At 39.9% G+C, this 11,695-nt stretch overlaps 1 protein-coding gene across 2 annotated transcripts in view; it reads right to left on the bottom strand.

Annotated features, from left to right (window-relative positions):
• The window catches only part of znf385b (zinc finger protein 385B), a 58,033-nt gene extending 56,799 nt beyond the window's left edge, over nt 1–1,234 (bottom strand). For both annotated transcript variants that reach the window (XM_044217730.1, XM_044217731.1), the window contains exon 1: nt 949–1,234. The gene's annotated coding sequence lies outside the window, so the exon portion shown is untranslated. The remainder of the gene's footprint in view (nt 1–948) is intronic.
• Between the last annotated feature and the right edge of the window lie 10,461 nt (nt 1,235–11,695).

Below are 11,695 nucleotides of genomic sequence, written 5' to 3'. Positions count from 1 at the left end.
AATAGGATTTCACTTACAAAACTTGTAATCAGTTTATAAAATATGATGCATTATTACAGATTTAATACCCAACAGTATATAAATTAATTAGCTCCACTTTCACCAACTTCATTAGTGAAATGCTACTTACACATTACTGCAGTATTAATTATCCAATAATATAATATAAAGGGCCCATTTTACTGCAGAATGAGTACTTTTACTTTTGATACTTTAGGTAAATTTTCCTGATAACATGTATGTACTTTAACATATGTTAAAGAAAATTAATGCTGGACATTTACTTGTAATGGAGTATTTTTATTGCTAATTTTACTTAAGTAGTGGATCTCAATACTTCTTCCACCACTATTTAACTACAATTTTAAGGTTCTTTACTTGATTATTTCCATTTTACTTTATACTTTTGTATTTGTTTTTAAGAAAGAAATGTTGTACTTTTCACTCAACCACATTTACCTGACAGCTAGTAATGGTTAATATGCAGATTAATATTCTACATGCATTTTACTGGAGTATTTTTACTACTTTCTGGGTACTTCCTCCACTACTGGTAAGCTGTCCAACAGACACTTAAATTAATATACACACGTTATAAGTAAAACTGTCAATAGGTTAAATTTCTGAACTGATGTGGACAAAAATGAACAGAGACACAAAATACAGACAGACGGATCTTGTAAAATGATCAAAAACACAAACAGACGGACATTTAAACTTAATTTTTCTGACAGAAGCAGCCTGAAAGTGAACCGGACAAAAACCAACGGACAGACGGAAATACGGTCTCCGGTACATTCGTGGTTTAAAGCCTCTACTGGTGCTGTTCGGTCCGTTTCAAAGAAAACAAAAACAAAGAAAAGAAAAAGAGAGAAGAAGAGGAGGAGGAGGAGAAAGAGACAGAAGATGAAGAGAAAGCAGAAGAAGAGGAGGAGGAAGGTGACTTACCGGAGGAGGAGGAGGAGGTATTGATGGATGAAGAAAGTAGAGTCCTGTGGGTTTGAAGCGCTGAACTCCGCTCTCACACACACATACACACACACACACACACACACACTAACAGCTACCGATCATTAATCAGTAATCAATACTGATCTGTGTCTCCTGGATGTGAGTCGAGCGCGGGGTTTGATTGATCAGTCATCCATCGTCCACCCATCAGGACACTGATCAACTCTGTCGGAGCAGCGGAGAGCCGCGCGCTCTGCGCCGCACAGAGAGCAGCGCGGAGGGACTGCGCATGCGCCAGAGTGAGACACACACACACACACACACACACACACACACACACACACACACACACAGAGAGAGAGAGAGAGAGAGAGAGAGAGAGAGATTACCATTACCCAGTTTACCATTAATAATCATGTCGTTGAACACAGTATGAGTTATGCCTACCTTGGTATAACCATAACAGCATCAGGAAGTTTCAACATGGCAGTGTGAAAAAAAAGCCAGAAGAACTCTAAATGCAATTAAGGGTATTAATTCCTTTCAAATTTGGCTTAAAATATTTGATAGTGTCATCCAGCCCATTGCGCTTCATAGTAGTAGTATGTAGTAGTAGCATGGGGTCCACTCAGTCATCATAGCTACACCCGTTGGGACAAACATCCAACAGAATCGTTACATGCAGAATTCTGCAGATACATTTTACAAGTACACAGATAAACACCAAAAAATGCATATAGAGCAGAATTAGGCAGATACCCACTGATAGTTAACATCCAGAAATGTTTTAATCACCTTAAATCCAGCCCCCGAGACATCCTCCATCCCAAAATCCTCCAAACCCAAGAGCTGAGCCCAGAAAAGAGTCCCCTATGTCAGCTGGTGCTGAGATTAACTGCCCCCCCCCCTCTCAGACACACTCTGACCAGTCTCACAACAGCACTGCTTTCCAAACACCAATCAGAGTAAACAAACTTATAACACAATGTAAAGAAACCGATTTGGATCATTGGAAAGAAGAAACTAAAAGCCAAAGTAGATCAGAATGGTATCTGGCCCTAAAAAGAGATTTTGAACTGGCAGAATATCTCGCTACTGTCAGAGACAGAAAGCAGAGACAGATCCTAACCAAGTACAGGCTCGGTGACCACAAACTGGCAATCGAAAAAAGAAGACAATCAAAAGAAAACAGAATATGTGGTCACTGTTCGACTCGTGAGGCTGAGCCAGAGATGCACTTCCTCCTACAATGTACAACATTCAATGAAATAAGGAACGTTTACTTTAACAAGTTCAACTCTGTAATATCAGATTTCAAAGAGCTTAATGAGCTCTCAAAATTAAAAATACTCCTAGGAGAAGGAGACAGGGCAGATCCTGCTGCCCAATATGTATCAATATGCCACAACCTGAGGGACAGTGAGTGACCTACACACACACACATTTGTATTTTTAACTGCAAGTCTACAATATATTATTATTATTATTATTATTAGTGTCTTATCTTTCTTATCTGTATATATTTTAATATCACAATTCTTCTGTTTATGTATGTTTTTATTTTACACATGCTTTGGCAATGTTAACGTCTGTTTCCCATGCCAATAAAGCCCACCGAACTGAATTGAATTGAGAGAGAGAACGATCCAATAAAAATAAAACAATTGGATGGATTTTTAAGAGGGAAAAAATACCTGGAACCATCTTGTTACCTGTGTGTGTGTGTGTGTGTGTGTGTGTGTGTGTGTGTGTGTGTGTGTGTGTGTGTGTGTGTGTGTGTGTGTGAGTGAGAACAGCAGGTCCTGGTTGACTTGTTTCCAGGTTTTGTTGTTGGCAAAAGTGGATAAAATCTATTTTAAAACTGTAAATACTGGCTGCAACACACACACAGGCCTTGTTCTCAGCAGTGTTCAGTAGTTTCTGTCTCTCTCTCTTTGTATTTACTGTCAACTCACCTGTTCTTGAAGTCAGGAGGTGTCAGGTTAAAGGATCATTTCACAGTTTCCTCCAGCCAGAGCTGAAACTTAATCTACGTAAAGTCCCTGAAAACATTCAAATCGTTAGTATTTCTCATTTTTATTCAGTCATATCCGTGACTAAAAAGCAACGATCATTAAGATAAGATAGAAGTTAGAGGGGAAATTGTTTGCAGCAGTTGCAGTAGAAAGTAGGAAGAGTGCAAATATAAAATATAAAATATCAGTGAGGTGGAAATCCAAAATATACACCACGGTCTAGTAACTTTGGCAGAAAACTGTGTGTTCATGTACGACCCCATCGTTCATAGCAAGAGGCTGATTGGGAAAATACGTTTTTACCAGAAAAACATGCAGTGTTTTTACAGCCCTGAGTAGTGTCTGCAGGTCTTCTTCTCAGGCTGCAGGTATAACCTCCACCAATCAGAGGGTAGAACAGTAGCCTCTATGTAGCGAATGTAGAGGCAAAAATCCAGGGCAAAAAGTTTGTCACTGGTTCCTTACTGAACCCATGGTAATACCTGAAAGCAACCTAGATGAACATATCAATATTTTTAGCAACTCCTTTACTTTCCTCTGTATTTTGACAGCTGGACAGTACAAAGATTTTGTTTAGAGAGATGTTAGTGAGTAAATTATCCTCCATCCCCAGTGGAAATCATCCTTTGTGTATCAGAACACCTCTGAGGGTATCGTCACTTAACTCACAGATTCTTCGGGACCAGAGTTCAGACAGACAGGTAACATGATGCCAGAGAGCTGAGACATTCCACACTACTGCTCAGAGAGAGACACTTCACTGAGCTACATTTTCTCCTTAAAGGATAGGCCTGGTGATATTCTATATTTTTCTTACCATCAACAACCACAACAGTCCAAAGCCAACAATGAATTATCAATTAACCTACTAACAAGTGTTGTTTGTGTATGCAAAGCCTGATATATCTATTCGTCTGTGCCATAGAGCTCCATTATTGTCCAAGAACTAAAAAACATATCAATAAGCCACACTGTTGCACTGGGTGACATGTTCGCTGCCCAAATACTCACTAAAGCACCAAATGTGTATTAATCCGCTGCTGAAAATAGTCCACAACAAATGAACTATTTCCTCGTGTTTGAGTGACGTTTCCTAAAAACTACAGTACCCAGCTGTTGTAGGAACTGAGCCTGTTTTAAAAATGAAACTATATATTTGTGAGCCATTTATTTGAAGATTTACATCTTCAGTAGGAACCAATGCACTTGGGGCTGAGACCCACAGACAGGAAGTCAGAGAGTATTGAGAGACGGACTAACACGTTGTTGGTTCTGATCTTTTCGTGGGATTTGTTGATGATGACAGAAATATAGAATATCTCCAGCCTAATTGTTAAATTCCCATTTAAAGAGTAACACCAGGCTGAAAAACGCTGTTTTGCTGTCCTCTCTAGTTGAAAGTTTCAAACCTGTTTCACTTCTGGGTGTGGTTGGGTGTGGTCAGAAGTGTGCTTTGTTGCACCTGTAACCCCTATCCCAACAGTGATGTCACAGGGTCCTGAAGAACACCTGTACAGAACTGCAGCAAGGTGAGAAGTTAAACCACTGGAAGCCAGTAACAACAAGATTTTCAGGGGCTGTTGAGTTACTCTTTAAGTTTCTTTAAAGTGGCTATAATCAATTTTTTTATTTTTATTTTATACAGCTTTCAACTTCACTGTTTCGGTTCTCTCTCACTGCTCTCACAGCGATTTCTTCAGCAAAAGGTTTAAAACCCAGTGTAAACTACCTGCTCAGCACCTAACAGCAGACAGACACAGTTGTCGAATAGCTGCGTGGAGCATTTAGCAGCTAAAGAGCCAGATATTTGTCTCAGGAGTTGGCGAAGACCAAAAACAGAGCTAAAAGAAAGTGAATATTGGACAAACACGACTCTACATGAATGATAATGTTGCTCTGTGTCTGCTGGATGTGTGAATAAGCAACTGTTTGCTAACAAGTTCTCTATATCAACTGTATAAGGTGATGATATGTCAGTGTTGTGTTCACAGCTTGTTTGTTTGTTGCCCCCTAGTGGCCATAAAAATCAGTTACCACAGGTTTAAAAACATGCCTCTTCACTGTCTGACAGTATTGTGTGTTATCTCCTCATTGAAGCTATAAGATGTTTACACTGAGGGAAATATTCAAACCCAAGACTCAAATGAAAATATTCCAGATAGCTTGTATAATTTTGCAAATATTTCCCCAAAATTCAGACATCTTTGGAAACTTTGGAATCTACACTAAAATGTAAAAGATGGAGAAAGAGGAGTCAGTTTCTCCTCATCTTCGCAGTGATCCTACACAGCTCTCTTATTTTATCCTGCGTTCCTTATTCCACTTTTCACTCGTCTCGTCTCGTCCCCCCCCCCCCCAGCAGGGGGCCTTGCTGTGGTTTCCCAGAGTTCCTTGCAGCTCCCAGTGGATCTGTTCCTCCATTTGCTGCCACAGCAAACCTAACTGGTTCCTCTACTGCTCAGGACATCCAGCCAATCACAGTCTAGCACTGCAATGACCCACTTACACACACACACACTGATGTAAAACCTTGATGTGATGTTCAAGGTGAGAAGGGGAGATGTGTGTGTGTGTGTGTGTGTGTGAGAGAGAGAGAGAGAGAGAGAGAGAGAGAGAGAGAGAGAGAGAGAGAGAGAGAGAGAGAGAGAGAGAGAGAGAGAGAGAGAGAGAGAGAGAGAGAGAGAGAGCGAGCTTTGGCAATGTTAACATCTGTTTCCCATGCCAATAAAGCCCAGTTGAATTGAAGACAGTGGAGCTGGAGGACACTCCAGTAAAACCAGTACAAACACACAAAGATGGCAGAAAGCAGTGGACACACACACAGATTTAATAACTTTCTGATCAACTTGCTGAGCAACGTGTCGAAAAATGAAAATTATTCACTTTGTTGCCGAGCGTTGATGAAGTTACAGCCAGGAGACAACTAGCTTAGCTTAGCATAAAGACTGGAAACAGGGGGAAACTGCTAACTGCTAGCTCTGTCCAAAAAAGAAATCCACCTACAAGCACCTCCAAGGCTCACTAATTAACAGGTATATCTCATTTGTTCAATTTTTTAATTTATTAAATAAATGAGATATAACATGTTACTTGGTGAGCTTCAGAGTTATTGGCAAAACACAAAGATCCCTTGTACAGCTTAATACTGATCTAGTCCTCAAAAAAGGATATAAGATTATCAGTGACCCCTCACATGTCGTCTATGACTACTTTAGGCTAATACAACAAGAAATGCGTTTCAGATTGCTTGTATGTAAAACAAATGAAAGGAAGTTTATTCCAGAAGCCATTGTTGTGAACAGCCAAAGTACAAGAAATGGTCAGTTTACCATGTGTATAGACGAATAAATGACTTGCACTTTTGAATTTTTTTTACATAATGTGTGCCTTTGTTGTGTTAGATGTTGTTGGCCGGCTATGGACTGACCATGGCCAACAGTCCTTGTGTATTTCAACTCTCTCTAGCATTGCCATATTTGTATTTTTAGATTGTTTTTATGTGTAAATGAATCGTCTTTGTGTACCTCTGTTTGTAAACTTGTTGAATTGTCAGCTCTTTTTTGTTGGTTGATACCTAAAAAGAATGTCTTAAACTTTTCAACCAATTATAGACCAGATTCAGCCTAACCATCTGGAAGTCTTTTGACCTAGAATAACCAAGTCAGTGTTTACAATAATGTCATTTTGACTGTGCAGCAGCATGTTTCACCTCAGAGGCTAACACCACCATCCGTAAATGGTTTCCTGTGGATTTCTGAGGAGGTAGATGGATGTTCTTCTGGACTGAAGCAGCCCTGAGGAGACCTGGAAGCTCAGTCCAAAGGAAGCAGAGGATCGTTGTTAATCAGGCTCAGCAGCAGTGGCAGGTAATTGTGGGGGATCTTAATTAGTAATAGCAGGAGCTAAAAATGCCTTCCTGTTAGACTGAAGAGACAGCCATCACTGAGTGCAGACCTATAGCACAGCCGCACACAGTTACAGTCAGCAAATCACTGGTTTATACAGTCAGAAGCTAGACAAAGCACTATAACACAATACAGTGTGTTAGGTTAGACTCACAACATTAACCCTATCAGTCCCAGCCGAATGATGGCTTGTACATGAACCGATATCAACAGCCTCGGTCCTCATGAACAAAATCAGCTATCACACTTGGTTGTAACCCCTGTTTGTGTGTTGTTAGCGATCTAAGCAACATTTGAGCATCGCTTTTGGTTGTGTCCCAAATACAGAGTTTACTAAATAGCTGCCTGTGTTATTCATTGGTTATGATGCTTGAGTGAAATATTCACATTCTAGGTGTTGGCCCATGACCCCTATGAAGTCTGATAGGTTAGTGACATGGTTTGATTTGAGTAAAACCTGAATAAAAGTTACTTTAAGTGAATCTATGTTGTTGCGCCTTATCACTATCCGCCTATGTTATATATTAGTTATGAGCTGTTGTAAGTTCACAGTTGCTGCTCACAGATTACACTGATTAGTTGTGTTACTGTTTTGTAATGAGCCATCATATTTGACACATTCACAATTTTAGTAGTAACATTAACATCCATATTTGAAGATAATAAGACTAACTAAACTAAACTAACTAACGTAACTAAAAAAACACCTTTATCGTCCACACACCACCTCTGTTTGCAGGTTCATGTGGAGGGTTTGTGATGATGTTGAGGGTTGTCCCAAAACCAGCAAGGAGGACAGTAAAGCCCTCCACCAGTGCCTCCTTACCAAACTCCCCTCTGATTGTTCACGCAAACAAGATTAAAGAGTGGTGAAGTTAAAATTTTAAAACCTTTTTCACTAAATCTACTTCTTTGTACTAGTTAAAGGATATGCACATGTCAATTACACAAAAAGAACATGTCATCTTTTTTCATAGCACATGCTCATTTGGGGGGAAATTATAGATTTACAGGGGAAAAGCACATTACACAGTCAGTATCCATAGTGACAGATGTTTCCTGCTCATGGTGGAGAGAGGTAAGGGTGTTGCACAGATTACATGTTTATAAAGCTCCTCCTCCCTGATGTGAAGTTCCCTCAACAGCTGAGAGTGTGCAGTGACACTGCAGCGTCAGGAGATAATCTAGATCAGGGCTGCGTGGAGAAACCAGGCAGGTGCTATACGATGGGACAGGTCAGAAATTGTTAACGCTGTTGTTCCAGTTGGGGAAATGAGAGTCAATGAACTGCAGTCTTCAGCATATTCTGAGCTGACACCACCAGAGATTGTTTACTGTAAACAAAAACACTGCCTTTAACAACCTATATTTTTCAGTATAAAGTGATGAAACCTGAAACTGATGAGCCTGTATGAGCTGCAACACACCTGTACATACCTGCGGTACCCAGAACTTCTGCTGACGGTTTGTTGGGTTTTGAAATCACATTTGCTTTAATAATACAGAATGTTCTGCTATTGAAGCTTGTTGAGAAACAGGATGAGTTTCAGTGTGTTTTCTGTAGCAGCAAATTCTGTGTGTGTGTGTGTGTGTGTGTGTGTGTGTGTGTGTGTGTGTGTAGACAGCAGAGCTGGTTTGGCTTTTATGTGTGTGAGTGTTTGAACATTTTAAACAGCTGCTTCCACCTGTTCCACTCTCTAGATCAAAACATTTTTTCTCTTAAAGAAATAGTTCAACATTTTTGGAAATATGCTTTTTTTTTTTTTTGCTGAGAGTCAGATGAGACGATTGATACCACTCTCTCATGTTTGTTCAGTAAATATGAAGATGGAGCCAAGAGACAGTTAGCTTAACTTAGCATAAAGACTGGAAAAAGGGGGAAACAGCTAGCTTAGCTCTATCCAAAGGAAGATAATGGTCCTGGACAATAGTCCAGCACATAACCTCCTGTAAAACCACAACTTGTTTTTACACTTTTTTTGTACTGATTAAACAAACGAGATATATCATGTTTATTAGTGACCTCTAGAGATGCTGGAAGGCAGATTTTGTTACCTTCGGACAGAGCCAGGCTAAACTGTTTCTCCCTGTTTCCAGTCTTTTTGCTAAGCTAAGTTAACCATCTGCTAGCTGTAGCTTTACATTAATGGACAAATATGAGTGGTTTCAATCTCCTCATCTAAGTCTTGGCAAGAAAGCAAATAAGCGTATATCACAAAATGTCAAACTATTCCTTTAACCAACAGTTTGGTCCAGAACAACTACTGGTTTCATTAACATATTTACTGATTTCATTTACATATTTACATATAAACGATGTGGGCTTTGTAGATAATTGGCGGACTTTCTGGGGAAGACTTGGTCTGATTAGGAGAGACGGCATTTATCCCACTATGGATGGAGCAGCTCTCATAGCCAGACATCTTTATTAGGGTATTGAAATTGAAGATTTATTAATCTTTCCACAGAATCCTTCATTATCAGACCATTACTTAATAACTTTTGAACTGCTATTACTGGACCACACGCCATTAGGCGAAAACTCTTACTCTAGATGTCTATCTGATATTGCTGTGGCTACATTCAAGGAAGCGATCCCATCTGCATTTAAATCAGTGTTATGTTTCAATATAACAGAGGAATCCTATGCAAATCGCAGCCCCTCCCAAACTCACCATCTAGTTCATAGTGCTGCAGGCTCACTGCGAACAACACTCGATTATATCGCTCCTCTAAAAAAAGAAGATAATAAAACAGCTAGCTCCATGGTATAACCCCCAAACCCACAAATTAAAGCAAACATCACGAAAACTTGAAAGGAAACAGCGTTACAACAACCTGGAAGAATCTCGTTTAGTCTGGCAAGATAGTCTTAAAACATATAGGAAAGCCCTCCGTAATGCCAGAGCAGCTTACTACTCATCATTAATAGAAGAAAATAAAAACAACCTCAGGTTTCTTTTCAGGACTGTAGCCAGGCTGACAGAGAGTCATAGCTCTATTGAACCATGTATTCCTATAGCCCTCAGTAGTAACGACTTCATGAGTTTCTTCAATAATAAAATTTTAACCATTAGAGAAAAAATTCATCAATTCCTGCCTTTAACCAGTACCGATCTTCAAACACAGGAACCTTAGACACAACTATACAGCCTGATATATATTTTGACTGCTTTGCTCCTATCGACCTTCTTCAACTAACTTTGATGATTAATTCATCTAAGCCATCAACCTGTCTCTTAGACCCCATTCCAACTAGGCTGCTTAAAGACATTTTACCCTCAGTTAGCACTTCTTTACTGGATATGATCAATCTGTCTTTATGAACAGGCTATGTGCCACAATCCTTTAAAGTAGCTGTAATTAAACCGCTTCTTAAAAAGCCCACTCTTGAGCCAGGGGCTTTCTCTCTAAGATCCTTGAGAAAGCAGTCACCAATCAGTTGTGTGACTTTCTAAATAATAATAGTTTATTTGAGGATTTTCAGTCAGGATTTAGAGTGCATCACAGCACAGAGACTGGTGAGCACTGGTGAAAATTACAAATTACCTTTTAATTGCATCAGACAATGGACTTGTCTCTGTACTTGTCTTAAAGGAGCCTCACTAAGCTGGTTTAAATCCTATCTATCAGATCGATCTCAGTTTGTACATGTTAACGGTGAGTCCTACGTGCATGCCCAAGTTAGTCACGGAGTTCCACAAGGTTCTGTGCTTGGGCCGATTCTATTCTTATATATGCTTCCTCTAGGCAGTATTATTAGGAAGCACTCCATAAACTTTCATTGTTATGTGGATGATACCCAATTATACCTATCAATCAAGCCAGATGAAACTAACCAGTTAACTAAACTTCAAGCATGCCTTAAGGACATAAAGACCTGGATGACCTGCAATTTTCTGATGTTAAACTCAGACAAAACTGAAGTTATTGTACTTGGCCTCAAACACCTTCCGAGACACATTATCTAAAGATATACTTACTCTACATGGCATTGCCCTGGCCTCCAGCAACACCGTAAGGAACCTCAGAGTTATCTTTGATCAGGATTTATCCTTTAACTCCCACATGAAACAAACTTCAAGGACTGCCTTTTTTCACCTACGGAACATTGTAAAAATCAGGCACATCCTGTCTCAAAATGATGCCAAAAAATTAGTGCATGCATTTGTTCCTTCTAGGTTGGACTATTACAATTCCATATTATCAGGCTGCCCGAATAAGTCCCTTAATACTCTCCAGTTGATCCAGAATGCTGCAGCACGTGTACTGTCAAGAACTAGGAAAAGAGATCATATTTCTCCAATATTAGCTTCTCTGCACTGGCTCCCTGTAAAATTTAGAATAGAATTTAAAATCCTTCTCCTCACCTACAAAGCTCTTAATGGTCAGGCACCATCATATCTCCAAAAGTAGAGTGGGAGCCAGAGCCTTCAGTTATCAAGCTCCTCTCCTGTGGAATCAGGTCCCAGTTTGGGTTCGGGACGCAGACACCATCTCCACATTTAAGAGTAGGCTTAAGACTTTCCTCTTTGATAAAGCTTATAGTTAGGGCTGGCTTGGGTGAGTCCTGAACCATCCCTTAGTTATGCTGCTATAGGCCTAGACTGCCAGGAGACTTCCCATGATGCACCTCTTTCCTCTCTCCTCCTCTCCCTCTCCATCTGTATGCATTTTTAATCGCATTACTGCATGTTACTAACTCGACATCTTCTCTCTCCTGTAGTTTTGTGCTTTCTTGTCTCTTTCCTCTCTCCTTCTGTCGCTTTTCGTTATTGGCTCTGTTACTAATACTGACATTATTTTTCCTATAGCTGTCATTCC

This window comes from Siniperca chuatsi, linkage group LG12 (assembly GCF_020085105.1).
Source record: "Siniperca chuatsi isolate FFG_IHB_CAS linkage group LG12, ASM2008510v1, whole genome shotgun sequence".
NCBI lineage: Eukaryota > Metazoa > Chordata > Actinopteri > Centrarchiformes > Sinipercidae > Siniperca > Siniperca chuatsi.
The sequence above is the reverse complement of the archived record's forward strand: the minus strand, read 5'-3'. Positions and strand labels throughout refer to the sequence as shown.